Source organism: Watersipora subatra, chromosome 7 (genome assembly GCF_963576615.1).
Source record: "Watersipora subatra chromosome 7, tzWatSuba1.1, whole genome shotgun sequence".
Classification (NCBI taxonomy): Eukaryota; Metazoa; Bryozoa; class Gymnolaemata; order Cheilostomatida; family Watersiporidae; genus Watersipora; species Watersipora subatra.
In genome coordinates this window covers 4,140,749-4,168,188 of record NC_088714.1, presented here as the reverse complement: position 1 = coordinate 4,168,188, position 27,440 = coordinate 4,140,749, and the positions used below count along the sequence as shown (strand labels likewise).

The following is a 27,440-nucleotide window of genomic DNA, read 5'->3' as shown; positions in this document are numbered from 1 at the left end:
AAGATCAATAAAAAGAGTAACAACACAGTATAGTACTTCACCTGATGTACTCACTTTATACAGGTTTTGTAACTTCTACAACACAACAAAGACTATTAGTTAGAATATAAATATGTCTTTGATAGGATGAGTAGTTATTGAGTCATACTTTGTAGACAGATAATAAATGCTACAAAAAGTTTAGTATATCCTTAAGATTATATTTTACCAAAAGTACATCTATGCATAAGGGTGTCTGGGTAAGGTTAGAGAAATTTATCACATGTAGCCTACATAACAAATAAACTTCCTTAGCAAGGATTATCAGTATAAGCTGTCTGAATAGCTTGTTTTATTCCATCTTTGTCATGCTAGTTAATATACTGCTAGAGGGATTTTCCACTTTATACCACAAAATTAGGTTTATTGGTAATAAATTCCTTGTGATGTAAAATTATAACTGTTACAGCGAGGAACGCAATAACGAATGTACACAACTTTCTTCCTTCTGCTCTGTAGTGGTACAATCTAATTTTGGTATAAAAAATGATAAACGTTTGATATATAATCTAGTCCCTTCCATCTACAACATTTACCATTCCAACATTTAAATGAAAGTGTTTGTTTATTTTTGTGTACTCTGTTTATTTCTGTGTAGTTCATACTGTACTGGCTGCAGTGCCTACTACAGTTTTATATTGATTGCAATAGCCTTATTACCCATGTGAGTTTAAGAATTTCTCTTCTGACCAACAGTTCTAGCATAACACTAACATAATACTAAATGAAGTGTTTAGCGTGAAGCCATAAAATATTGGCATGTATGATGAGTACCATGTACCAAGTATAATGGTATGCGTCTAATTTGTTCCATTGTATAGCCAGATGGACAGTGTACAGAATAAATACCTGTCTGCAGAACTGAAGGTACCAAGTTCAAATCCGGTGCCATTTGGAATTTTTCATTCCTAAAACTTTGTTGCAATAGCTGGACACACGAACAGACAAACCAACAACAACCACACGGATTTCAAAAGATAGAATAGATTATTTAAAATAAACAAAGGATGGAATTATTATTATTTGGTTATGTTTAGAAGCATAGAAACTTGCAAATAAAGCATTTGATTTTTAAAAGCTACTACCTTCGATGTTTGTCAATAGTTACACTCTATTAATGTTATTATAGTTATACATAACATATGCATATATTAACATACATATATCTGTCAAAATATTACTTTAAATTGATGGCTATTATATAGTTTATCTATTCCGTTGCTATCAATAGTGTTTTAATACTTGTGTATGATCATAATTTAAAAAGCTATGATATGACCGGAGGAATGAGTCTCTTCCACTCTGATTGGATATAGTTATAATGTGGGTGACATAGAGCATGCTACCCAAGCTACTCTAAAACCCACTACTAGCTTTAGTCAGTGACGAATACTCATGGTATGTGTATATCTTTACATTGCTTGTAAGCAGCTTATGATTGAGTACATTTGTGACATGGCAATTCATCACAATACTCTACCTCCAAGTTGGCCTGATTCAATATATTACAACTTACTTAGTTTAATCATTCTAGAATGTTGTGCAGAATGTTTGTACCAGCTTTTGGTTTAAATAATAAACATCATCAAAGCTGAGGTGGCTAATGGGATACTAAAGTTTTATTATTTACATATAGTTGAAAGATTGGAAACAGAACAGAGGCTATTACCTACAAATCTAAAAATTTACAATGGTCCTTAGTTGAAACAAGTTTTTTATGTTGTGTATGAGTAGGAAAGGCTTCAGCTACACAATTGTTCACAAAAGCAATAGTTTGTATGTTTTTTATTCTAGCTCATTTACTAAAACATCAAATAGTTGGTAAGCTGGTAAGCTTTACAAAAACTTGTTGTTTTAAACATTTTCATAAACATTTTGTGCTTTACAAAGTTACATGTAGAATTTATTTGTCTAAAACTGCCAGTATACAAACTGCTCAGATTGTGTAATTTTAGACTGACTAGTTGACTGCCTGGCGTTAATAAAATAATTACCTAATTTGAGTAATTTACCTGGAAAGCTAGATATTTAATAAAAATGTTACTAAAACAATACCAGTGTTTTGGACCAGCTTAACAATTGTTTTGCACAACGGACAACAGAGCTATTAGTATATTAGTAATACCTTTACAAAGATTATTTCATTCAAGGTGAATGTCTTAACTGATTGTGCAAAATCCTATTACATTTACTAGTATGAGGTGGTCTTAAAACTACTCTTGAAATATGATTGGGAAATCTCAGTGATAATTCAGGATTGTTTGCTAGTTAGCTTTTCTATATTTGTTGTAAGTAGGAGTTCATATTGTAATGTTTCAAGTCTTTAAAGCGGCTTTTGAAACATGATTAGGAAATCACAATGATAGTTCGCAGTTGTTTTTACCTAACAATTTGTATTTCTATATTTGTTGTAGGTAGAAGCACATGAAATAAAGTTTCACAAATTTTTTTATTTCATAGAACATTTAAAAGGCATTTGACTAATTTGAGTCATAACTGCCAATGTTCATGCTCTACCCATTATTAGTCTTGTTAAAGTAAGAAGTTACTAATTTGGAAACACATGAGTCTGATATAGTCACATTTGTAAAAGAGGGTGAGGTAATCAAGGCTGCTTTTTTGGTAAGCAGTCATGTTCGAGTCAACTTGTGACTTGCGTCAACTCATAAACTAGTACCGCTACTAAAAATAGCTATATCATAGTAGTGTCAATCACTATTTATTTTACAAGTCAAACACCTATAAGTAAGAGTATTCTAAAATTATAAACTTTCTTGTTTCAATCAGCATCTCTCGAAAGGCAGAGTATGAATCTGCTACATACATTAATTTGCATATATGATTATTACTAAGTTGCCAGCCTATGACATTACAGTCTACTTGTAGTGATGTAGATGCTCGTTTACAATATTATTCATGACATCACGACTTTCCTAAGGACTAACAATAACCGAGAGCTAATCAGCAACAACACAAACACACCAATCATTCACGCACTTACATTTGGCTACCAGTACCAACCAACGTATACACTTATCAATTTAGCATGATTTTGAGCCATATTTTAGACCTAATTTTAGCTATGACTACCTTAAAAATAACCCTGATTCGGTTGTTCTGAGTCAAAGTGTGTATGTATTTTTGAGCTTTAGTAGTAATAATTTTGTGTAAGATTCAAAGTCTGTCAAAAGAGCTTGAAGTTAGATTTATAATCTGCAAACAGTCATATCCGGCAATGTCAGAATAAAACTGTGGTAACTGATAAACTGACTTCAATTTTTCATTTTCATTTTTTTATTTTAGGTTTTAGATTTTTCATCAAACCTGATACAAAATTTTATAAGGAAATTGCAAAACTGATACTAACTAGCAGTGACAGTCAGTCCTACACAGTCATGTTTCACTAAAACAGACCAAACAATATCTTGAAATGTTTTTATCTGAAAGTCTCTCATAAGTATGACTCAAACAATTTTTTTTGTACCAACTATTTACAAATTTTAGTATATTTTCTATCTGTGCTGCTTTTTACGGTACAATATTGAGATACCATAAACAGGCTATAGAGCTCAAAAATACTAACATAACTTAAAAACTAGAATCTTAGGAGTTGGCAGGTCTGCAGTTAACGATGCTCTGCACTTATGTGGAAGGTGTAGGAAGATAGAGTGATAAGAACCTGCACCATTCTGACACCGAATACATCATATCTGTCAGTGATAATACCTACAAAATTGGTTAATAAACATGATGTTGCCAATATTGCTTCTGATTGATTTTTTGATTTTATATTTTATAAATAACCCGATGAATTTTGGTAAAAAATCTTTAAAAACTGAGTTTAGAATATCGAGTAGGTGAGCATCGATGACATCATGCTATATAAAAGATTAATGCAAAATTTGTTGGTGCAACGTTTGCTCTAATAATATATATTTCTAGTGGCTTATTCAACTCTAGTAAAAGTAGAGTATATTTACAATCAGACTGACCAGACTGTTTGTTATCATACTGACTAGTTTAAAAACTGACTGTTCCATCACTTCATCAGTTGAAAGTAGTTTCCATCTTCAAAGCAATCATCAACTTTGAATGGACTGAAGTTGTATACAAAACTATAGTTAAGATACTGCTTATTGTTTTTCAAAACTATAGATAATATCAAGACTCTAAGTTTAGATAGTAAAACTTTAAACTTTTTTATAATATATTAAACAAAAATCTATAAACATAAATAAAAATAAAAAATACATTAAACATAAAGAAAAATACATTAGTAAACCTGTAGTTACATATATTGTTAAGTGGGGTCCACAGGCTATGACATCAAATGCACTTAGGAGCCAAACAACTACTGTTTGCACATCATCATCCAATGATGCTCATGATGTCACAGTTTGTAATTTTAAATGCTTTTCTGTTGCTATAATATAATTTATGCTGTATGATGATGTCCAGTGTGTGTAACATATTGAATCATACCAACCAGGAGATAGAGTATTGTAATGATTTACCATGTCACGAAGGTTCCAAGCACTCAATTATAAGCTATCTAGAGGCCGTGTAATGACACACAGGTTTCAAGACCATACATCATTCACTAGGCTTGTGACAGGTTGTAGTAGGGCAGTTTGTGTGCGTATGATTGATACCGCTCTCATAATAAGTATAACCAATCAGAGTGGAAGAGGCTGGTTTCTCTGGCCATAACATATCACAAGATTACAACAACTGTCTAGCGCTAGCAGTTCCTGCGCCATCCTCCTGGCACTAAACCTTTTTATTTAGTTCAGTTGAGGCAACTTTAAGCGCAGCAATATCTTGTCACTGGTCAGACTTGCTTTTAAAGCTTTTCAAATCCTGATGAAACACAAACACTCACCTACTTTTTATAGCCATCAAATGAATAAACTATATGATAGTCATCTATTTAAAGTTGCATTTGGTCAATTTTAGATGTAATCAGGAATTTTGAGCTATGTAAATGAGCAAACAGTTATGCCAATTTTGTATCTGATTGGTATTGACTAATACATTTTCTTAACCATTTATTTTGCTTTCTTTTTGGGTACATGATAAAAAGACAAAGTGTGGGTTATTTTTAATTTAGCAAAATAACTGACAAGATAATTAAATCTTACGTCAAAATAAATACCCTAGGCACCTATTTTTGGTGCCTAGGGTAACTGCAAGTGTGGGTCATTTGCCTAGGTGAGCAAATGACCCACACTTGTTATAAAAGACTAACAGTGAAGTCATTAAGGCAAAATTTTATCTAATACAATATGTTTCCAGCGTCTGTTTCTACTCTGGCAAAAGTATATTATATAAGTATATTTTATTTTTATAAAATTAGATGATAGTAAAGTTGATAGTGACAAATTTTCAGGCGTAACAGATTTTTACATAATTTTTTTCCCCTTTAGTAAAAGTAAATTATATTTACAATCATATTGACCAGACTGTTTGTTATCATACTGACTAGTCTAAAGACTGACTGTTCCATCACTTCATCTGTTGAAGGTAGTTTCTATCTTCAAATCAATCAAGTTTTACACGTTGTTTTATACATGATTTTAGATGGAAATACTTAACAGCTTCTTTATAATCTAACAAACAAAACTTTATAGAAGCTGTATACAAAGCTGTATTTGTAATACTATGCTATGGTAGCCCAAGGCAATCTAATTTAAAAACTTGACGGTTAGATTGACAACTTCAATACTTGTTTATAATAAAGAAAGAAATTAACAGAACCCTGTTAAAATATATTGTACAGAAGTTAACTAATTACGCTTTCTGATATACCATCATGCTACTTTACAGTTATTAATAGCTCACAGTTCATTGATTGGATAAGTTTTATTATATTTATAGCTAGAATAACATTAGTAGGCAATAATCATTCAGCAAACATTTGAGATAAAAATGATTAGAATTTGTCAGTGTGATATACTTATGAATATAGTGAGAAGTATAATGATAAAAACTAGCAATACTGGTCTAAAGAAAGTGTGTTAAGTAACAACTTTTGCCAGGGAACCACGACTAAGGCTAGGCCCTAAGAGATTTGTCAGGGAACTACGACTAAGGCTAGGCACTAAGAGATTTGTCAGGGAACTACGACTAAGGCTAGGAACTAAGGCTAGGCCCTAAGAGATGCGATCAAGTTAATCACTTTGAGGTCTGTAAAAAGTTTAATTATAGCCACACGTTTAGATAAATACCATTACTTAATCGCCAATCACTGTGTTCAATTTAGTTCAAAACAATGGAAAGGCTAATACTTTGTATGAAATCATGATCATTTTTATCAAAACTACATTGTGTCGTTACTAGAGTAGCTATAAGCTGAAAAATTATGCACTTTGGATCTTGTGCTCTTTCTTGTGACAATCATGGATTATGCATCACAAGGAAATCATTAGCAATGAGCTCCATTTTGTGGTCAGAAAAAATAATTTTAGTGACATGCATGTATCATGAAACTTAGTGGAGATGAAGTGAGGCAAAATGTCCACCTAGCTTTTTAGGATGAACCTTGTTAAAGAACCCCATTGGTTACGTACACATACTAGATGTACGATATACTTCTCTAATCTTAAGAACTCACCAGTGACATGTAGATGTACTTTTGTTTCAACTGTAATCTCAATGATATACTGATATTTGTGGATTGCACCCACAGTTATGATCTGTGTACAAAATATGACTCAGTGACTACTCATCCTTCTCAATATGTTTTTGTAATAACCCATAGTCCTTGTACTGGGGAAGGTACTGCACAGGCCTGCAGGTAATGAGTGTCAAGTAAGGTACCTGACAGTGTTTCAACTCTCTCTAGTAGTGGTACAACCAAACAGGTCTGTAGGTATAGTGGACAATGCTAGTGGACTTTTTCAACTCACTTTGCTAGTTTACAAAATAAACAACTTATTGAAGTTGTTTATTTATTAGTCAAGAATAATATTAAAAATTGATTTGGGTTTTAAAATGCATGATTTTTATTGTGCTTTTTATTCGCACTGCTAAACAAAATTGTAACCAGTAAAAATGATTGCCTGTTGTAAGTTAATTAAAAATAGGAAAATACTTTGCGCTTTTTACCAATTATTAACTATCTGTAGACAGGCTTTGGACCAGTTACAAGAATGAATCAGATATCAGGATTTCAACTGTTATTACGTGTTTTCAAATCAACTGGAGAGGCTATCATTGGTTACAGATAGGTTTCACATACTGGCATTCTTTAGCTTTCTTTACGCTCATACATTACTTGACTTAAAGAACTTCAAATATTTTATTATTAATATTATTGGTGACATAGATTCGGACACTTATGAAAAATACCTTGGTTTGTAGTGCATACTATTAAATTGGAAGGTAAGTATTAGGTATCAATAGCTTGTGGTCCTACATCTATATATATCCATATAAATTCTCCTTGGCAGCTCCTACGAAACCAGCTTAATGCCAGGAAGCAAGTTGTGGAAATAAATATCTACCCATTGCCAGTAATAAGGTACCCAACAAGGATAATAAAGTAGGCTGGAGAAGCCATCAAGAAACATGCATAGCATCTCACAAGCTGCTGAAAATGCATAAAGCACCTGAAGCCCAATAGCCTACTGGTCGGTTTATGTCTTACAAGGAAAGATGAAGGCAGGAGGCTCATAAGTATACAGAAGACAATGAAAAAATAACAGAGCGTGGTCCGCATAGATATGTTGCTAGCTGCAAACTGATAATGAGAGATCTCACTGATGTACCAAACCTTTCCATGCCGCTTACCACTGACAAGTATCTGAGGTGGGCGACCTTTACCAGACAGATATGTGGCTAAACAAAGATGGTCTAATGACCAGAAGGACATAGTCAACATAATCAAGTCACAGATGTTGTGTACAGAAGTCTATGAAATATGGCCTCAATAAACTACAACACCGATGGGAAGGTCCAGAGAAGGTCAATAGGAATGACTGCGCTAAACTCCTCTAAGACTCTGACCTCTGAACTGACAGGCATTTTTTGGCAGCCAGATATTGGTTGCACAGCAGATATTGATTTGATTTTGAAATATAGATTGAGCAGATATTGAGTATAAGCGGACAAAGAGAGCTACTATAATAGATATAGGACCACCCAATGACTACAAAACAGCCAGATAAGAAAAGAAAAAAATGGAGAGATATCTCCCAGTCAAAGAGATTAAAAACTGCTGGCTTGTAAAAACAATTGTAACTCCAGAAGTCATTAGAACACCGTACATCACTTGCTTGCGCATCAAATGTGACCACAATCAACAGTGAGTTGCAGAAACACACCTTGTTGGGAATGGCTAAGATCTTGACGCGAGCTTAAGTTGGAATTACCACCTCTTGGGTTAACAGGGGTGAGGGAACAATATTTCCATATTTATGTATAACTTTATACTTATAACATAATTAAAGAAACATCCCAATTCTGTTTCTAGTGCTACAAATTTTTCAAAACAATAATCTTATAAGAGTAGCCTGTAAAATGGAATAAATACAATTTCAGCATTTTTCAAGCATTACAACAATTTAATAGATGGCTTGATCTTGTTCGAGTGAGCCACAGATCGAGAGAATTTACTGAAAATAAATTTAGCAAGTTTGCTGAAGATGTTGAGCTAGGTGTACACTAATCTAATGATACACCAATGTTGTGTACCAAACTATATGCATAGAAACAGGAAGAAAAATCTATAGATTGCTGAGCTGTTAATAAATGATCAAAATAATTGAAAATATTTCTCATATTCTAATATACTAAATATCCATCATGATGGTTTTTCTTCTCAGCTGCCATATTGTTTTGACTATTTTGATAAAAATGCTAAAACATTATCAACCTGCAAGGTAAGTAAGGAAAAGACTAAAACTAGAGCAGTAAAAACATACAACTTTAAATAATCAAAAGATTGGAGTAAGAAATTTCTTTCAGAAGGTCATCTCTAAAGATTATGGCTAAGGTGAGTGCTCAAGACCACTTAAACTAGATGATTAGGTGAATGATTGAATTGAACAACTGGCACGGGTAGCCACTTGGAAGTACTGAAATGATTGGTGAATATTTGTTATTATTGATTAGCTCCTGGATGAAATTATTGCTTGCCATTATTATGAGAACTGTGATGTCATAAGTAGCATGAGTAATATTGTAAACAGAACATCTACATAGCATTCCGTGAGTGTGATGTCATAGGATTTCATTTTGGTAATAATCATGTATGCAAATTAATATATGTATCAGAGTTATGGGCGAATGGGTGTTATTATCAATTCAAACTAACTTGTAAAATCAGTTTAAGATTTTGTGTGTAATACTAGTGGTTATAGGAGTATGTCTTGTAAAAAGAAAGCAATTTATATTGTAGAAGTAGAGCCATCTACAGCAGTCGTACTAGTTTATAAATTGATTAGCCAAATGCCTGGCGTAGCACGGGTAATAGAATAATTACCTAATAAACTTGAGTAGCTTACATGGAAAACTGGATCTTTACTAAAACAATACCGGACAATATCAGAAAATTATCCATTTTATAGCATAACAGCAAAAGTGTGTTTGTACAAGGTAATGATTCTGAAGTTAGATAATTTCTCCTAGCTTTTCTTGGCAAGCATGTGTGCATCACGCCGTTTTGCACCTGTTGGGTGTACATGTAGAAAGTTAAGGTTAGATAACCTTAAACTATAATATATATAAATATAGAATGAAAGATTTACTTGGCATTTGCCGTTTTGGTTGATAAAAATTGGAATGTTACGTTAGAGTAGTATTCAAAGCCAGCAATAGAAACAAAATAGAAACCTCTAGTATAGAAGACAACTCCGTTTTAAATTTTTTCTATGAGAATATTTTCATGAAAATACTAGCCAGCATAGAATGCAAAACTGGCCTATATAAGCAATGAAATGCTGATAGTCAACCTTCTACAAGTCTCCTGATTAGTCATAATAACAATATCAGTATAAGAGTGTATACTTCTATACTTTTATAGTAAGACAACTTCTAGGATATCAGCCGCTAGTTAATAGATATACCATTAATTACCTTCTTAAATTTTCAAGTTTGACTTTTTCAAGACATTTTACAACAACAATATTAGGAAGAAAAGTTGTGTTATGCTTTTTCTTGTTTCAGTTACATATAAAGTTTTTCTTTGTAATACAGACATTAGCTCATAAACAAGAATGGTTTTGTTATAATTAGACAGTAATTCAAAAGTGAATCCACATTTATTTTTAAAAGTATTTGGTTATATTAAGTAGACATGCGTGTTACACATAAATAGTCAAAATGGGACAGTGAAAGTATTTAGAAATCATATAATAGTCAAACAGCAATTTCAGGGAATGGACAAAACTACAGATCGTTTGTATATGAGAAAAATATAACAGCCATTTATTAATTTACACTCTTGCACATAAAACAAATAGCACAAAATTTTACCGCTCTACACATATAGAGCTCTGCAGTATACTAATACAAACTTTATAAATAAAATAAATTATATAGATAGAGTTTAAAATAAAATAAATAAAATAGATGGATGGAGTTTAAGTTAAACTGAGTAAGGTTCTTTATTCTAAAAAGAGACTTCATCTTAGAGAGTTATCATCTCAAGGATTTGGTTATCAATGACTGTGATTATTATGTTCAAATGCTCCTCAAATCACCAGAGTTCATGTCTACAAAAATCAATAATGTATTTTAAACAACACCTACAGACACTAGTAATGAACATTCAGACTGCACTATAGAATCACGGTTTTAAATGATGGTCAAATTTGTTACCTGCTGAGGTAAATGCTGTTTGGTCGATTGATAGTGAGAAAGCATCTACTGGTAGAAAAGTCTGTAGACCTTTGACTTTGTGACTTTTAGAACTAAAATAAATAGAAGCAGGTTATGATTAAAGATATCAAGACTATTCAATATGATAGTTTAATACTTGCTGAATAGTCAATAAACCTACAAGTATTGATCTCATACCTGTAACTAAAAAGGGAAACTTAAACTAACTTAATGAGCTGAGTTAAATGATGTGCATTGTGTTTCCTTACCTGTTAAGATATAAAGAGTTAGTTGATAACTTAAATGAGTTACTCTCATTTATGAGTAGACATGAAATTTCACAACCTCTAGCTAGATAACCCATAATTAAACTAGTAATGTATAGCTAACTAAAACTGTTACTGTGTTCCGTAACTGTCGCTGATTAGACTTGATTCTGAACTCAAAATGTTCTGGTGCCTCTTTTATATATGCTAGATTAGTCATTTCACGCATGCATAATTCTAGTGGTAAGAAAATATAGAGTCTTTTATGGGGGCATTATAACTTCTATAGCTCACTGTACCTTTCTATGGGCACTCAAATAGCTAGACAATAGTTTCTAGATTATCTTAGAATGTTCTCCGATGAAGTACAAACAAATGAGAGTTCTTCTGGTGAAGGTGAACCCTACATACTTTAGCACTAGTAGTAGCTATCAGTTAAACAATCAGTATCAAGCTACTGAACACTCCAACTACAAGTGCCGGTTCTCTAAAAGGATGAAGAGAACCATGAACAAATAGAAGCAGATTTAACTAAATGATGAACCAGAGCGATTAATTACTTATACTTTCGTTTTCTGAGACCTTTGGAGTTCTCAAAAAAGAAGATTCATTCATTAGACTGTAATAATTTTTTAAATGTTTGAATGTCAAACAACCTTTTAACTGCTAGTATGACTCTTCATTTAAGTCACTATCATGACTGTAACCAGCTGTTAGCAGGTTTTAGTAAACCCAAACCAATATTACAATGATCTATGTAGTTTTTTTAAGCACACTAAACAACATTCCACAGTTCTAATCTGTTTGCACACTTGCATATTATGATTACCTTGGAATTCTAATGTTGATGCTTAAAGGAAGTCTTTTCATAAGAATAACAAAATATTTTTAGTTACACGTTCACATAATTGCAGAAAACACAGCTGATGGTCGCAATCATGACATCAATGTACAAAAGACTTTTCTAGATTCTTTGGACTTTTCTTGTTATCATTTTGCTGCTAAAAACTTACTACATTTTCAACATTACAAAATGGTCTTTTGGAACTCTGCCAACTTGTTTTTTCGCTTCTTCTATATAAACTATTCTTTCAAATAAAATTGAATCATTTTGACGATTGGCTTGGTAATTCAAAATTTTGAATGATTTCTGATTGTTTTAATGAGTAACTCTACATAGCTATGAACTTGTTTTTTTTATTCCTGAGGCTCTTGGTAGAAAATAAACAGTTTGTACATTTCAATTCAATTTCAGAAAATTAAAATATATAAAATCATAGAAATATTGTCAAAAAGAACATTGAAGATTGTATTAATACTGATAGACTTTAGCAGTATTGATCTGGTTTTCAACTACATACAAATACTGAAAAAGCGGCGCATGACTTTCCTGCTATTAATGCAAATTACTTGTCAATCTACAGTCACAATGAGCTAATCAGGCCTACGCAGTCCAGTTCCGCTGGATCAAACCAACCAAAATATGATTGAGTTGCAGTTTATTTGTCTTTAAGTCAATGTATGAGATAAAAGCTATCTGTAAAGCAGGAGATGTAAAAATTCTTCTTATAGAAAATAAATATTTCAGTATATATGTTAAAATTTGAACTCATGAGCTACTTTTTACTAGACATCATAAACAGGCTGCGGAACTGGAAAATGTCAATAAAAAACTGACCAATTAGAATCTCAATAGTTGGCAGGTCTGTTATTAAAGACCCGTGTTCCGCGCTTGAATGGCAGATGTATGAGGGTAAAGTGGTATGGTCTTCCACAATTCTGACACTAAATAAATCATATCTGCCAATAATAACACCTGCACAAATACGCCAATAAACAAGTTGGGGTATCATTCTATTGCTACTCGATGTAATGTAAAAGTTGACATTTAGGCTGTAACACTTATAGATTTATTCATAAAATCATAGACTGCTGCTAAAAAGCATTTTCTAGAGACATTCAATAATGATATTTTCTGATACTTTATTATGTAACTTTATAGTTATTAATAGCTCACATTTTATTTATTAGATAACATTTATTGTATCAATGGTTAAGATAAAATTAATAGACAATAATTATATACTATATAAATATAGTCTCATTATAGATGGGCTTAGAATAGTGTTAGAAAACAACACTTATTCAGTAAATTTTGGAAGTAGAAGGCTCTAAAAATTACATGTTTTATTTACAACTCACTATTCCTCGGAATGCAATCCAATAATATTGATACAAATTTTCCACCTATTCATTTTCATCAGGAAGCTAAGCAATGTTTTTAGGATACTTTATAATAGAAATACTGGGTATCGCACATACCATAACTGTACATTAATTGCAAGCTTTGTTATTTCTAAATCTACATGTATATATAAAATATAAAACATATTTTTAAAACTTTGCCTTCAGTGTATATGTTCAGCTAAAGCTATTAAAATCTTGGATTAAAGAATCCATAAAGCAGAAAAGTTGATCTCGGAACCTCCTGTTCGCCAGTCCGACTACCTTCCTAACTAAGCCACAGAGCTTGATAGATTTGCTACGCGATATATGTAACTATACGGGAGCAACTAGGCTAGGCTTTTGGTCATGACACAAACTCATGTCGTAATGGCACGGAGAGGAATAGCTCTTATTAGTAAGCTTACTCAAATTATTCATTGGCAGTGTGTCAGGCTAATAGCAAGTAGCAGGCAACTCTCATTACCTTTCATTGTTTATAAGCTGATTTTTAATACCCGAGCAATGCCGGCTAGCACAGCTAGTAACTATATGTGATTAATAAAAGCCATAAAAGTACCAAAAACTTAATAAATCACATCAAAGCTGTATCCATAGATATACTACACAATGTATGTTTATGTTTGAATATGACAGATGTTTGTTTAAAAATACTAGATACTATTAGAATACATTGATATGATTTATTTTTTAATATTAACAGGGTTAGAAATAAAACTAACGGGATTGTGTTTACCAGAAAGCCAAGACTAAGTTTTAAACACCAGACAATAGAATACACATCTATGATTAGCTTAATTACCAAATAATCTGTTAAAAGATTGATCTTAGCCACATACTTAGATAAATAACACTACTTAGTGTCCAATTCTTGTCTTTTGTTTCAAAACAATAGAAGGTACTAGATTTCATTCAAATTTGGTTTCTTTTTTCACACCAATCCTAGATTTTGTCATTACAGAACTTGCTACAAGCAAAAAATAACAGCTATTTTGCCCCTTTCTTTGACAGTTGCAAGTTGGCATCAGGGCGAAACCATAATCAATGAGACAAATTTGATGTCATAATTAGAAAATCTTGGAAAATCTTTGTATTCCTATATCCCGTAGCTTGACATAGTTAAAATTAAAGCCTGGTTCCCATATACTCCGTGAGCACTGGTGGTAGGATCATAGGGCTATTGGCTGTGAAATAGGAACCTACACACTAAGTACTACTGATAGTTGCTGACCATCAACACAAGAGTTCAGTGCTGTTCAACTTTCGCAAGGGTAGCCGCAGGCAAAAAGATTCCTAAATACACTGTACAGGTGAAAATTAGGAGCTTCGAAACAGCATGGCGAGCGGCCATTTTTATGCAATAACTAGCGAGCAGTTTTATGTGAACATAAATCGCTGAGCCTAACACTGCAAGTGTTTTGCTGCATAAGATTACTGCTGAGGTTTCGCAGGCGATTCGGAACCACACTTAAACAAACTGCTCAGACAGCTTTTGCTGATAATCCTTGCTAAGTAAGCCTATATGTTATAGACTTACATATGATGCGCTTTTACAACTGCATAGAGACAACCCTAGCGCATAGATGTGCATAGATGTGCATAGATGTGCATAGATGTGCATAGATGTGCATAGATGTGCATAGATGTGCATAGATGTGCATAGATGTGCATAATCTCGATGTTGTACTAAGTATTGTGTTGCACCCACAGGTGTGATCTGTGTAAAAAGTATAACCCAGAGGCTGCTCATCTTTCTCAATAACCTTTTTTGTACACGATTGTACATGATGAGTTGCTGAACAGGTCTGCATGAGGTAAGAGTTTTAGATGTGGTATTGGAATATGTTTCAACTCTGTTGATGTTGACATTAAAGAGCTTATTAAAGGAATAATAATGGAAAAAGGTGTAACGTTCTATCAGCTTGCTATATATTACATTTGGTTATTTACTATGTTGAACCAAAACCATTGCCTAGAATAAACTATTTCTGCAATAGAACTCAACTAATTTATCTCAACTTTAGTCGCGGTGCAATACATCAACAACATCCAATCAGATATGCTAATTAGTAAATATATTTCTTTTTGTGAGAAGCATTCATGCTTTCTGTTATAGTCTTATAATAAAGGTGTCATTACAGTACTGCAAGTTTATTGCTAACTCAGGTTTAGTTGTGGTAGACTAAAACAACAGTAACTAATCAAATCTACTTATTAATATGTATATTAATTTCTTCTTGAAAGAACAAGTAAGGAAACGATAATAGAAAAAAAATGCCCTTTATCTTTGCTCCTAACATGTTTATTCTGAAAAACTCATGCCAACCCTGGTTTGTTTAAAGTAAACCAGTAATAATATATTTAAAGATTTTGTAAACCTCAGGTTTTACATTCATTATATAAATTAAAATTAGTGGGCTGTCTATCAAATTTAGCACTTTTGAATATTACTCAAAATTGGTTTATGTATAGTTTCTTGATGACTATGTTAAAAGTAGAAGCAGTATTTAAGGATCTCCCTTTACAGCTAATTTTATATTGTCTTGATTTTTTAATAAAACACAATGTAAAATATTACAAATCGAGTCAATTTAAAAAAGTTTTTTAATTATACCAGGAACTTACATATAAATTTTTGAACCCAGAAAAATTGAGCAAGCTTTTAGTAGGTGGTTATCAAAAGGAATGGGGGCTAAAATAAGTGCTCAAGTCACCCAAACTTGATGAATGTGTAAAATGGTTTACCCAATCACCTGGTACTGGTAGCCAATTTACGCGCTCGAATAAGTGGCAACTTTTTACCTCTCAGTTATAAATTTGGTGCATGTCACTAGTTACCTAATAGATGATTAGTTACAAAAATACGGTGTCAATCAGCCCTCTCTCTTTTACCCATGTGAATATATCAGACTCTTGTAACATGAACACTGTTAACTATTTGTGCACAGCCTGTACCCAATTCAACTGTTCGTTATAAGTTGTGTTGAAGCCCTCATAATTACAACTTATTGCTGTCTACTCTAATCATAGACTAACAACAGCGTGAAGACTCCTTGCCAGAGATACGCTAGATGTTTATGTAAAATTTAACTTATAATAAGTGGAATACTTTATGCTATTTTTACTACGACTACTAGCATTAGTATAAAAACAGTCCGTCTGATGTTCTGATAGGTTTAAGAGACGTAACCAATTTAGGAATTTTTACTTGTTTTCTGTAAATCTTGCTGATCTCAAAACTGGCCCATACTTTATTCTTAACATCTCCTGTTTTAACTTAAGTTTGGTAGTATTTCTTTGTAACTTTTTCACCATATACCAAGTTCTATAATCTTGCTAACTCTATATTGTTTTACTTTGACGTTTTCTGCGAAGTCAAAATGCAGAAATTGTATTCAATGAACTTTTGTCAACCACATGAAAAACTTTCTTCTGTTTTTATTATAAGAAAACAGTTACTTTGGTGTAAAAGAACAATTAGGGGTAAAAACTACTGCTTTACATTTACCTGCGAACCAAAAGTAGGTTTTAAGTGCCGAGCCATAAGATACACATCTGCGGTCAGCTTAATTACCTCGAGATCTGTGAAAAGTTTTAATATAGCCGCTTGCTTAGATAAATAACATTACTTGATAGCCAATCACTGTGTCCCATTTCTAAAAAACGAAAAGAACTAGATATTATTGGAAATTAATATCATTTTTTGCACCAAAATTAGGCAGTATCATTACAGATTTAGCTACAGGCAAAAAAGTTGGGCTAAATCTTCCATAAGGCAAATGAATAGCGCTAGCTGTGGTGATGGTTTCGGAAGTCTAGGCATGGTTGATTTCTCTTTTACTCTCATCTCGATTATGTGGTAAAAAGGATAACTGGTCTCCGATATAACTAATGCTAGCTACAGATTTATATCTATTTCTGGTTACTCTCTGAGCCAGGTTGGTTCAGCATGACAAAGAATATTGGATATCTAACTAAGCCATGAATCTTTCAGAGCTTTGCCTCTCACTCTTGTTCAACTGCGTGATTGTTGTTAATCATACCTCTCTCACAGATTATGAATATCATTACAGAACTGAGAAATTTGAAAAAACTTCAAAAGATTTTATTTCCAATAGTTTTTGCTTTTTAACTTTCTCTTCCACCTTTTTCGACTTTTTTTTCGGCTAAAAAAGTTTTCTATCATTGCCATTGTACTATGTAATTGTCAAACTATATCTGGACACCACGAGCTTATAGATGTGCAAACAGTTACTAGCTTTTTATCTTATAACTTTTACTCATAATACATTATCAGGTATGCTGATATTATTAACATTTTTTAGTTTTGTGTTTAGTAGGGACCAATTTTGTATTTGCCAATTTATCTACTCGCCACGTTCTTATTGACTAGACATGCAAACTAATTGAAAACGTAAAACAGCATTTATGAAGTTCAATATGTGATGTAACACTATTCAACAAACAAAAACTGTGGTTTCTGTAATATCTGAATAGTCGCTGCCTATTCACCACTTTTGATCATTTTTGACAAATTAAAGTATCATTTACCGATAGATATGCCACCAATTTTTTTGCATTTAGACTGGCAAACTGCCAACTGATTTCTGGCAGACATCAAAGTGCAAAAAGCTCATTAATTTTCACTGTACAGCTTTGTTGGTGTCAACCTGTGAGACAGTCAGAAGTACAGGAAAATGAATCAACTCCTATAGTCAGACATTAATAGGTAAGTGGGAGAATCAACTACTAATAGATTTATTAAAAGTCTTTTATTGTTAAGCCGTGTTAATATAAACTTCTGTTAACAGAATATTAGAGAGAAGAATGGCGATCAACACTTTCGATGCCGCTGGGTTGCTGTCATAAAATAATATGGTATAGTAGTGAGATAATTTTATGTTCACATTATTATTATTATGTTATTTTCATCATGTCATTAAATAAGCATTCATGATTTTCCCGCTTTAAAATTATAACTTTTTCAGTTTCTAAGCATGCTATTGGTCCACTGGCAACTAATAAAAAAGGTCAATGCGGTGCGTTACCATGGTAACTAAATAGTTTGCAAGGGCGACTTGATTTAATCGGCTTGTCGTAACAGCGACTGTCAACCATTTGCCAAGTTTTATAATTGGCAACGGCTAGTAGAGGTCTTGGCTTGGGTAGACCAAAGAGCAAAAATACAACATATATAAGTCTCAGCAGAACCATTTCAGATTACAATGCAGCCCAATCAGCTAGAGATACAGATTACAGAAACTAAAACTGCTATTATCGTAATGGGTTATCTTGCGCGAGGCTGTGAGCTCAAATATTTGATCAGTGGTGCAAACAACAGCATGGAGTTCTCTACCAACTATTTTAATTTTGATAGGTAAGGAAATAAATCATAAGTTATATTGCAGAAATATAACAATTTTGTGAATTTTGCAAACTTTCAAGTTCGTATAACCTGTTAAGTTATATTGATTTGCATTTGATGAAAACTATACATCAACTTTTTATCTGTGTGATATTTTTAAAGCTTCCAAATGATAAACCATTACCTACGTTGTAATTATTTTAGTTTCAAACAGCAACAGAGAGACACATTTCTACGGGCTTCTCTACTTATAGATGCCTTCTTTCTAGCGCTAAACATGGCATCTACTTTATCAGGTAAATATTTAATTTTATCATGATTATTCAAATTTTAACAGAATTCTTTTGTAAAATTAGTTAAGTTAAACTTAAAGCTAAGGATTAATGTTTCTTGTACAATTTTTTAAACAAACTTTTTAAAAATCTTTGACCTTTAATATAATTGCTAATTTCTTCCATTCATCCTGCTTACCTAATACTCTGTTATTTATAGACATGAATTTCAATGATGCGCTACACTTTTGGATGTAATTAGAAAACCAGTCTGACAACTCTGAGACCCTCAGAAGCTAACTGATAGCCTAAGTTCTCTCAATCGGGGGAGTGTAACCTTTATCACTTTCCTAGATGGAACACGTGAATGCTATTTAATATTATGACTATTTATTTCTATCTATAAACTTTGCTGTATCAGAGTTCTGTTCATGACAACTTACTCAATGTAAGGAAATAAATTTACCTCTATGCTGGAAAACAAAACTATTGTTGTCACATAGATGTGTGTACATACCTAAGAGTTATCTGATACTAATATGAACTGGCATGAAAATTAATCATCCATCAATTGTTATTAAAAACATGCTGATGGTAACATCAACAGTATTTATATCAAGAATGGTAGGCTTAACATACATACAGTGTAATCTGATTGTTTGCTGTGTTTATAGCTGATGCGCTCAGATCAATTATAAATGTGGTTGAACGCTTGTTACAAGTTGGTAACAAGTTGTTGTGTTAACATTAACATAAAAGCTGTATTTTTGCATTAAAGTTAATGCATTTGCTTTTGAATATCAATAAAAACAAGATTCAAAATTTAATTACAATTAATGAACTTTGTAAAAAATCAAACTATACATTTTAGTGTCAGACCTAAACTAAAACTTACACAAGTAGGGTAACAATTACAATAATGTAAGTGGTATATTCCGCCAGTACTTACAATGATATAAGATGAAAGATCCCATGACATGTTTTTAAAGTCGTATATATATATTAGCTAAAGATAGCCTAAAATATGCTTTTATCTGTGATGCTTCACTTTTAAATGAGTAAATTTTCACCATAATTGACAATTACGCACTGAATGGAAACAAAGAAGAAACAGTTTCCTTATTCAGCTGAATTATGAAAGTTTTATACATTAAAAACAACATGTCATGTGTTAACTGGTAAGTTGGGTGAGTTTATTTACATATTTGTGAGTACAATAGCTTTCCTAGGTGGTTATACTCATCATAAATTCATATAAACAGCATTTGATCATGAAGCAATCTGATGTAGAGGTGACATCATGCTCTCAAAAAGATAACATACTAATCCATCTGATTTTTAACTGAGCCATTTTATTGTTTTGTCCACAAATAAAATTTAATTGTGCTTAATTGGTGCAGATCATGGGCCTCTCATTTCTATTTTCATATCATTGATTCAACAATTCTCATGTTTTAATTTACCACTTGATTACCCTGCAGTTTCTCTAGCCATTTGCCTTGACAATTGAGTAAAATCTTAAAGTTTCCAACTCCTGTCAGTAACAAATCTCCTCATCAGTATGAATTACTGTGGTTTCTTGCTGCGGTTGCTATAAAAAGATTTAACACTAACCTACAAATTAGAGCAGCCTGTAGTTTATTAGAGAGTACCTAAAAAACTTCATAGTCTATGAAGCTCATCAGATTGTCAGATCCATTTCCATTTTTGAAAAAATGAAAAACTTTAAAAACACCGTATAGCGCAAAAATTACCGAACGCAAATAAAGAATGTCTACATTCATAATGACTCTAAAATGTTTTTTTATTAGGTTTAACAATATTAGTTGCAAAAAATCAAAAGTTAACAGGCATAAAAAAGGTTTTGTATTGCAGACCTTCTGACAGTTTTACTCCCATATTTTGCAGTAAAAAAAGATTTACACTCCATTATTGGAACTACTCTTAAAATATTAGTTTTATATTTAAGTTTCAGAAATGAACGACCATATAAAAATTTCCTGAGAGAAAATGCAAACAGTTTTTACTTAAGCATTTGTGTATTTGGAAAAACTAGGTTATTCTTATTTACACCCAAAGGAGTTAAACTTGTATTTACGTTTTATAGAGCTAAATTATATATTCATATAAGAGTTTAAAGTAAAGCTGGATTTGTTAATTATTTCATTTAACATGTATTTTCCTTTTTCATAAAACTGTTGTTGTTTAGGTTAGACTAGATTAGATTAGGCTAGACTAGGAATAGAATGCTTTTGGATTTAGCAACTTTTTACAAAGGGTATAAATTGTTCGTTGCGACTCTTTCTTATAAAAAAACAAAGAGAGTGGCGGAAGTAAAAAGTTCTTAGCAGCAGTGCCATTTACATTTACTAAATAAATGCTTTGAATCCAGTTGGCTACATGTCACTTATGAATGCATGTTGCCTCATGATTAAACACTGTTCACATGAATCTATAATTGCTACAGTCACATAGGAAAGCTATCATACGCACAAATATGGAAATCAACTCATATAATTGAGCACTCAAAACGCGACATACATACATTTTTTAGCTATAAAACTTTAATAATTCAGCTGTACAAGGAAACAGTTCTTTTTCAAGTTTCTATTTATTACGTATTAGTCAATTTTTGTAAAAAATTATTCATATAAAAACCATTGCAGATGCAAGCACATTTTAGGCTATTTTCAGCTAAAATATACAGATAGGAACACGTTGCCTTGTGTTGAGTGTACATCTTACCTATGCATTCAGAGAATTTTTAGTTTCCCATTGTTCAGATCAGTTATATCCACTAGTGTGTTAGTTTCAAGCTGGTGGGTTAAAAAACACTGTAATTAGTTTTATATCGACTTGCGCAGAATTTTGTAGTTTTTTTACTTAGTAGAACAATTCATTGAGAAAAAACCATATGTCAGACCATCAGCCACTTTACAAAGGTTTTTCTTAATAATTCACTCTAGAATGTATAGCGAATGTTTATAAAAAAGATAAATATTCAGATTTTACTTGCAATAATAAAATATAGTGTCTAATAAGCAAAACATTCCAGTAATATTATTAGCATATAGCAATTAGAAGCTGAAAGAAGAATATTATTATTCATTTACTAATGTTATGGACATTTAAACCTAATGAATTTGTGGTAGGAGTCTGTAAACTACAAATTAGAAGTTTAAAGGCTGCTAATCAAATCCACAATAAATACAGATCAGTAAGAAGTCATGTTTGTTCTCTAAGTACCCTCTAACTACTAGTTGAACTATAAGCTATTTTAATACAGTAATTTATGAGGTCTGGTAAAACGAAAAAAATTTTTTTGCATTTAAAAAATCATAGCGCCAAAAATCTTGGTGCTCAAGCAAAAACTAATGTTGCCGGCTTTCCCTTATAGCTATTTGAATAAGACCATTGGCCAATATTATTTACTGTTTTACAGCAAGTAAGTGTATAAGATCAAGTCTATTAGATGTATGTAGTTACTAAATCCATAATCTCAATATCTATAGTGCCTAATTAACTTAATCTGTTTTGTGGTGTTGCTCATCAGGTGTCTTTGTTTGAAACCTCAAACACAGACACCTGAGAGTTACACCATAAAACAGATCTGTAATAAAAACTCAACGTTTCAGATAAGTTTTTGTCAAACAATTACTCCACTTATTACTATTAGTGTTGAATTCTTTTGTAGCTTTGGCATTTACTTTGTCTTATTTACGTTTAGTCATAGAATTACTTTTAAACATAAACAAATACATATATACTGTATATCATGTCAAACTAAGTAAACTTAATTTATACACTAACAAAATCAATCAGCTCAACATGCTGTATCAGATCAAGTCAACTGATTTCATATCATAACAAACTCTCCAAGCCAGGCCCTAATAATCTCTAGTAAGCAAATGTTTTAACAGCTGTCGTTATTTGTCTGCATGAGGACACGAACTTGTAGTTTTAGTGTCAGTCCATAGGTTTGCGAATAACTAAGTGCTCAGTTTTTAATTTCTTAACTTTTAACTTGACGCTCAGTTTTTTCTGTTTAACAATCAACTGAAAACTCAACTTATTTGAGTGAGTGTTGCTACAAAATTTTAGTTCTACAGGGGTTGAGCTTTTACGCAAATATGCTAATAAGCGCTATTTTTTAAATTTCTGAGCAGGTGACTGCTGAATGTTTATGCGTTCTGCTCAAATGACTTCATATAGCATGTGTTTGGGAAATGCAATCTCTCGCAATGCATGTTAAGTAGGTACTGACATTTTAAGTTACAAGTGACACCATTGAATCATTTTGGTAACCAAAATCGTCGTGATCAAACGCCATTACAGGATATGCAAGAAATAATTAAACTGTTCTGATATGACAGTAACTTGTTGCTTTCACATTCTGATGTCATTCCCTCATCATCACTACATTTCTCAACTGCTGTTTTCAATAATGATTCTTATGATATTTTATGACTTTCGATAAGATTTTTATACAACAAATGGCAAAAAATAAGCACTGTAATTGTACCAGACATTGTCTGTTGATGGCTTCATGGAATAACAGTGCAATGTTAACGAAAACTAAAGTACAGCATTTCATAACTTTTGACACAATTGTTCTCATTTTAAAGCAATCTATCTAACTTTAAAACCGACATTTGATCTCATAGAGGACGCTGCTGTCTGGTGTACTACATAAATATTTTCCAGAGTACTTTTTCTTCATTTCGGGTAGCAATCAAGTCTGAAACCAAATAATGGCAGGTGAAAAAAGCTTCTTAGTTACTGATATATATGTATGGCTCTTAATTGTATCTTAAAGTACATGTATAACAATTAAACCTTTTAATTTTCAAGGTTTTTAAACCTTCAGTAAAAACCTTTAAAACTGTGTAGTTATTTAAAGAAATCTGACTATTTTAATATTTCTACAGTATGGGCATTAAATAAAATGCGCTAATAAAAGCAGAAACTCTGAAGGTGTATACTCTAGCTACTGCACAGTGTGTATCAAAGATAACAATCACACTTATAGATTGCAGCAAAAGCGGATATGGTTAACAGCCTAAACAAAGTAAATCAATTTATAAACTAAAATTAACCAAATTATCAAATTTATCAGAGATTTCTGTCAAAAACATTTTATTTGAGCTAGACATCTTTATAACAATGTTTGGTTGCCATGACTTTCTTCAATTTCAGTTAGGCTTTAGCTAGCCTGCCTTGACAAACTGTTATGTTTGCAGGGTTGTGCCCCGGCGAGCCGAGCGAGCAAAACGACTGTTGTTTTGTTGCGCCCTGGGGGACAACTCTGCAAAAGGCTAGGCTTTAGCACACACTAAAATTTTTCTAGAATAACTCATAGTAAAATGAAATCTGTTTTTAAAGAGTTTCCTGTTTTCAGCCTTTAACTATCTGCTTTTAAAACAAGAGGTGAAATAAGAAAAATTAATTTTTAAAAAAAAGAGGTAATTTATAATAATGAAAAAATTCTATTGTGAGCGCACGATCTATTATTTTGTTGAAGCTATGTCTGAGAAACTTTCACAGCGATATGGCCTTTTTATAGTAAACTCAAATCTCAGATATTCCACACGCTCATTCCACATCTTTCAACAAGATTGCAAAGTTGCGCATCGCAAGATTTCACAGACACTGATAGTTTACTTATTAAGAGAAGGTTGCTTTGGTGCTTATTGGAATAGACATGGTTGGCTAGTTAATCTCTGTACTAGGCAATATTGCCTCACAAGATCCATACTGATATTTGTCTCAAAAAGTTGTCGACGGTGCGAGCTTCCGTAATACTGCTTAAAAATTATATTAAAATTGGCACAAACACTAGTTCGATCGTAATTTATTACTGTTTATCTGTCATTGGTTTAATTGGTCACCAATCAACTAGTTAAATTCCAAGTTAATTTTGGATAAGCAGTCTGATTTTTGTTGTTTACGTCAAGCCATGCGCAGGTTGGATTACAATGGTGTGGTAATTCGGATATATGGGTTGTTAATGGCAGTATCCATGGTAACTATATTTTTAAGCAGTGTGTGTTAGAATGGATGGTACAATGAGTAATCAAGCCATGTCATTCTTCGTAAGCATTTAGAGTTACCACATGCTTCAAGCTTGTTTGTATATAAAGGCATAGCAGAGCATTTTGAGCTCAGAATCAAGTCTTATCAGCAACAGGTACAGAACACTGTAACAGTTTTAGTAAACTAAACATTACTAGTTTGATTATGGGTTATCTAGCTAGAGGTTGTGAAATGTCATCACTACTCTTAGATGAGAGTAACTCTTTTGAATTATCAACTGACTATTTCTACCTTACCAGGTAAGGAAATCAAATGCTCTGAATAGAAATTTATTTCATGTCTCTATCTTTATTACATATTCATTGTAATTGTCTAAAAGTTTTAAAATCATACGCTGAGTAGTAGTCAAAGGTTCTCCATTGCTTATTTCAGTTCTAACAAGCAGAATAAAACAAGGAGGCTACAAACTTTCCTACCTGAAGACGCTTTCTTTTTTTCATCTCATGCGACAACATCTACCTTAGCAGGTAATTCACTTACTGCATCTTCCTATAACATAAGTGGGTTTATAAATTAAAAAACAGATATCTTAATTTTGTCTTATTGAGTGAAACATTTTACTTAAGTACATCGATCTTCAGTACAACCAAATGCATTTGCTGTTTTTGCACATGTGACATTAGTCTCTTTAAGGCATCATAATTTTTGAGCTCAAAACTGATTTGGTCTGTAATTTTAAGCGTTGTTTTAAATTTAATTTTAGGGTTTTAAATTTCCATTATAGAATGGCAATAATCCTTTGCATTTTCTATTACATAACTTTCAAATGTGTATATTCTATAGCTGCTTGTGATTGTTTGTAGGTATGATTTGTGAGAATATCAGAAGTCTATAAAGCTCACCTTGGGATTACACCTCTATCGTATCTCTATAATGGTACTTCTATGGCACCACTGGAAACTACATGTGTATATTCATGAAAGCACCTCTAACAAATCCTCTCAATGATTATATATTTATTTTATTTATGTAACATCTATGAATAACTTAATTGTGTGAGGCACATTTATGGAATTAATGCTAAGAAAGCTTTAAGGATTATTAAAGACAATCTTCAGTGCCGTCCATGTTTCACTGCAAGTACACTTTGTTGTTTAAGATTTTACGTGTTACCAATTTTTAAAATAGCTCAATATTACGTTTAATAAACATGTGTTGAGAATCAGCTAACTTGTCAGAAAGTGTCATGAAATAAGATAGTTCAATATTACGTCAAATAAACATGTGTTGAGCATCAGCTAACCTGTCAGCAAGTGTCATGAAATAAGACAGTTCAGTCTTTGTCTCAGAGTTTTATTTCGATTGCACTGTTCATATAAGAATTTTAATATTATTTAGGTTAACTTATTTAAAATAATAATATTAGTGTATATCAATATTAGCGTGTATCGGATTAGTTATTTTAAACAGTGTTCTAGAACTTCAGCTGAATGCAATACAATTCAGCCTAAATTTTAATGCCAAACTCCTTAATAAGCAAGCAAATACAAAATTAACTTTTATGAAACACTTATGTAGAAAAAAACAAGACTTTAAAATAATCGGAATGAGCAACTAAGCATATACCAAATATATTTACTACAGACACACTTTAAGGACATATGCGTGATATTTGATAAATCTCAGCAATTTTGGTGCCTCTTCTGATTAAAGCTACAGAACTAACTTTAAATTTTGTTGCAGACTGCAACAATAATGGATACTTGAAATATCTTTAAACATCTAAATATGTTTTTTTCAAGTTTGTCTATTCGTTTGGATATTGGTTGGTCTGTTCGGCTAAAGCTATTAAAATCTTAGACATTTTAATAGCTTTAACCGGAATTTCAACTCACGATGTTGTTATATGTTAAATAAAAATAAACTTTCTGTGCAAAGACTTTTACTATTTGGGCAACTCCGGGCATTCATCTAGGCTGGTCTTAAAAAGAACCCATTGACTGGTCAGCTGTATCATGTGAAAACCGTATTACACTATGCAGGAATAATGTTGAATTAGCAGCTCTAGCTTAGCCAAAACACACTCAGTAACAGATTTATTTAGAAATCAACAACAATTAAAAAGCTCTACAAGTTTTACAGTTTTAAGCTAAACGTATGTCACAGATAGCAAATACAAAAAACTAACAGTACACAATGATTTAGCATTTTTAACAAATAACCCATCACGCAAGCGTCAATCATGTGTTGAGTGCGTATGGCATTTACAACATCTCAATTTCTGATATCAATATACCACACTGATTTTTATAGCAGGATTAAACTTCAGTAGTTTGTTTTGGTGTGACACAAAGACTCGCAATAATAGTGAACAGTTCATTTGTGAGAAACGTCAGCTAT

The 27,440-nt window shown here is 32.2% G+C and overlaps 2 long non-coding RNA genes across 2 annotated transcripts; both read left to right on the top strand.

Annotated features, from left to right (window-relative positions):
• Positions 1-18,617: 18,617 nt before the first annotated feature.
• Positions 18,618-19,477, top strand: LOC137401074 (uncharacterized). Its single transcript, XR_010979286.1, has 3 exons — positions 18,618-18,747; positions 18,940-19,031; positions 19,228-19,477. It is a non-coding gene; the product is annotated as an uncharacterized lncRNA (long non-coding RNA).
• Positions 19,478-25,111: 5,634 nt separating this feature from the next.
• LOC137400022 (uncharacterized) lies at positions 25,112-26,951 on the top strand. The gene is made up of 3 exons (XR_010979204.1): positions 25,112-25,339; positions 25,473-25,567; positions 25,904-26,951. It is a non-coding gene; the product is annotated as an uncharacterized lncRNA (long non-coding RNA).
• The last annotated feature ends 489 nt before the right edge of the window (positions 26,952-27,440 follow it).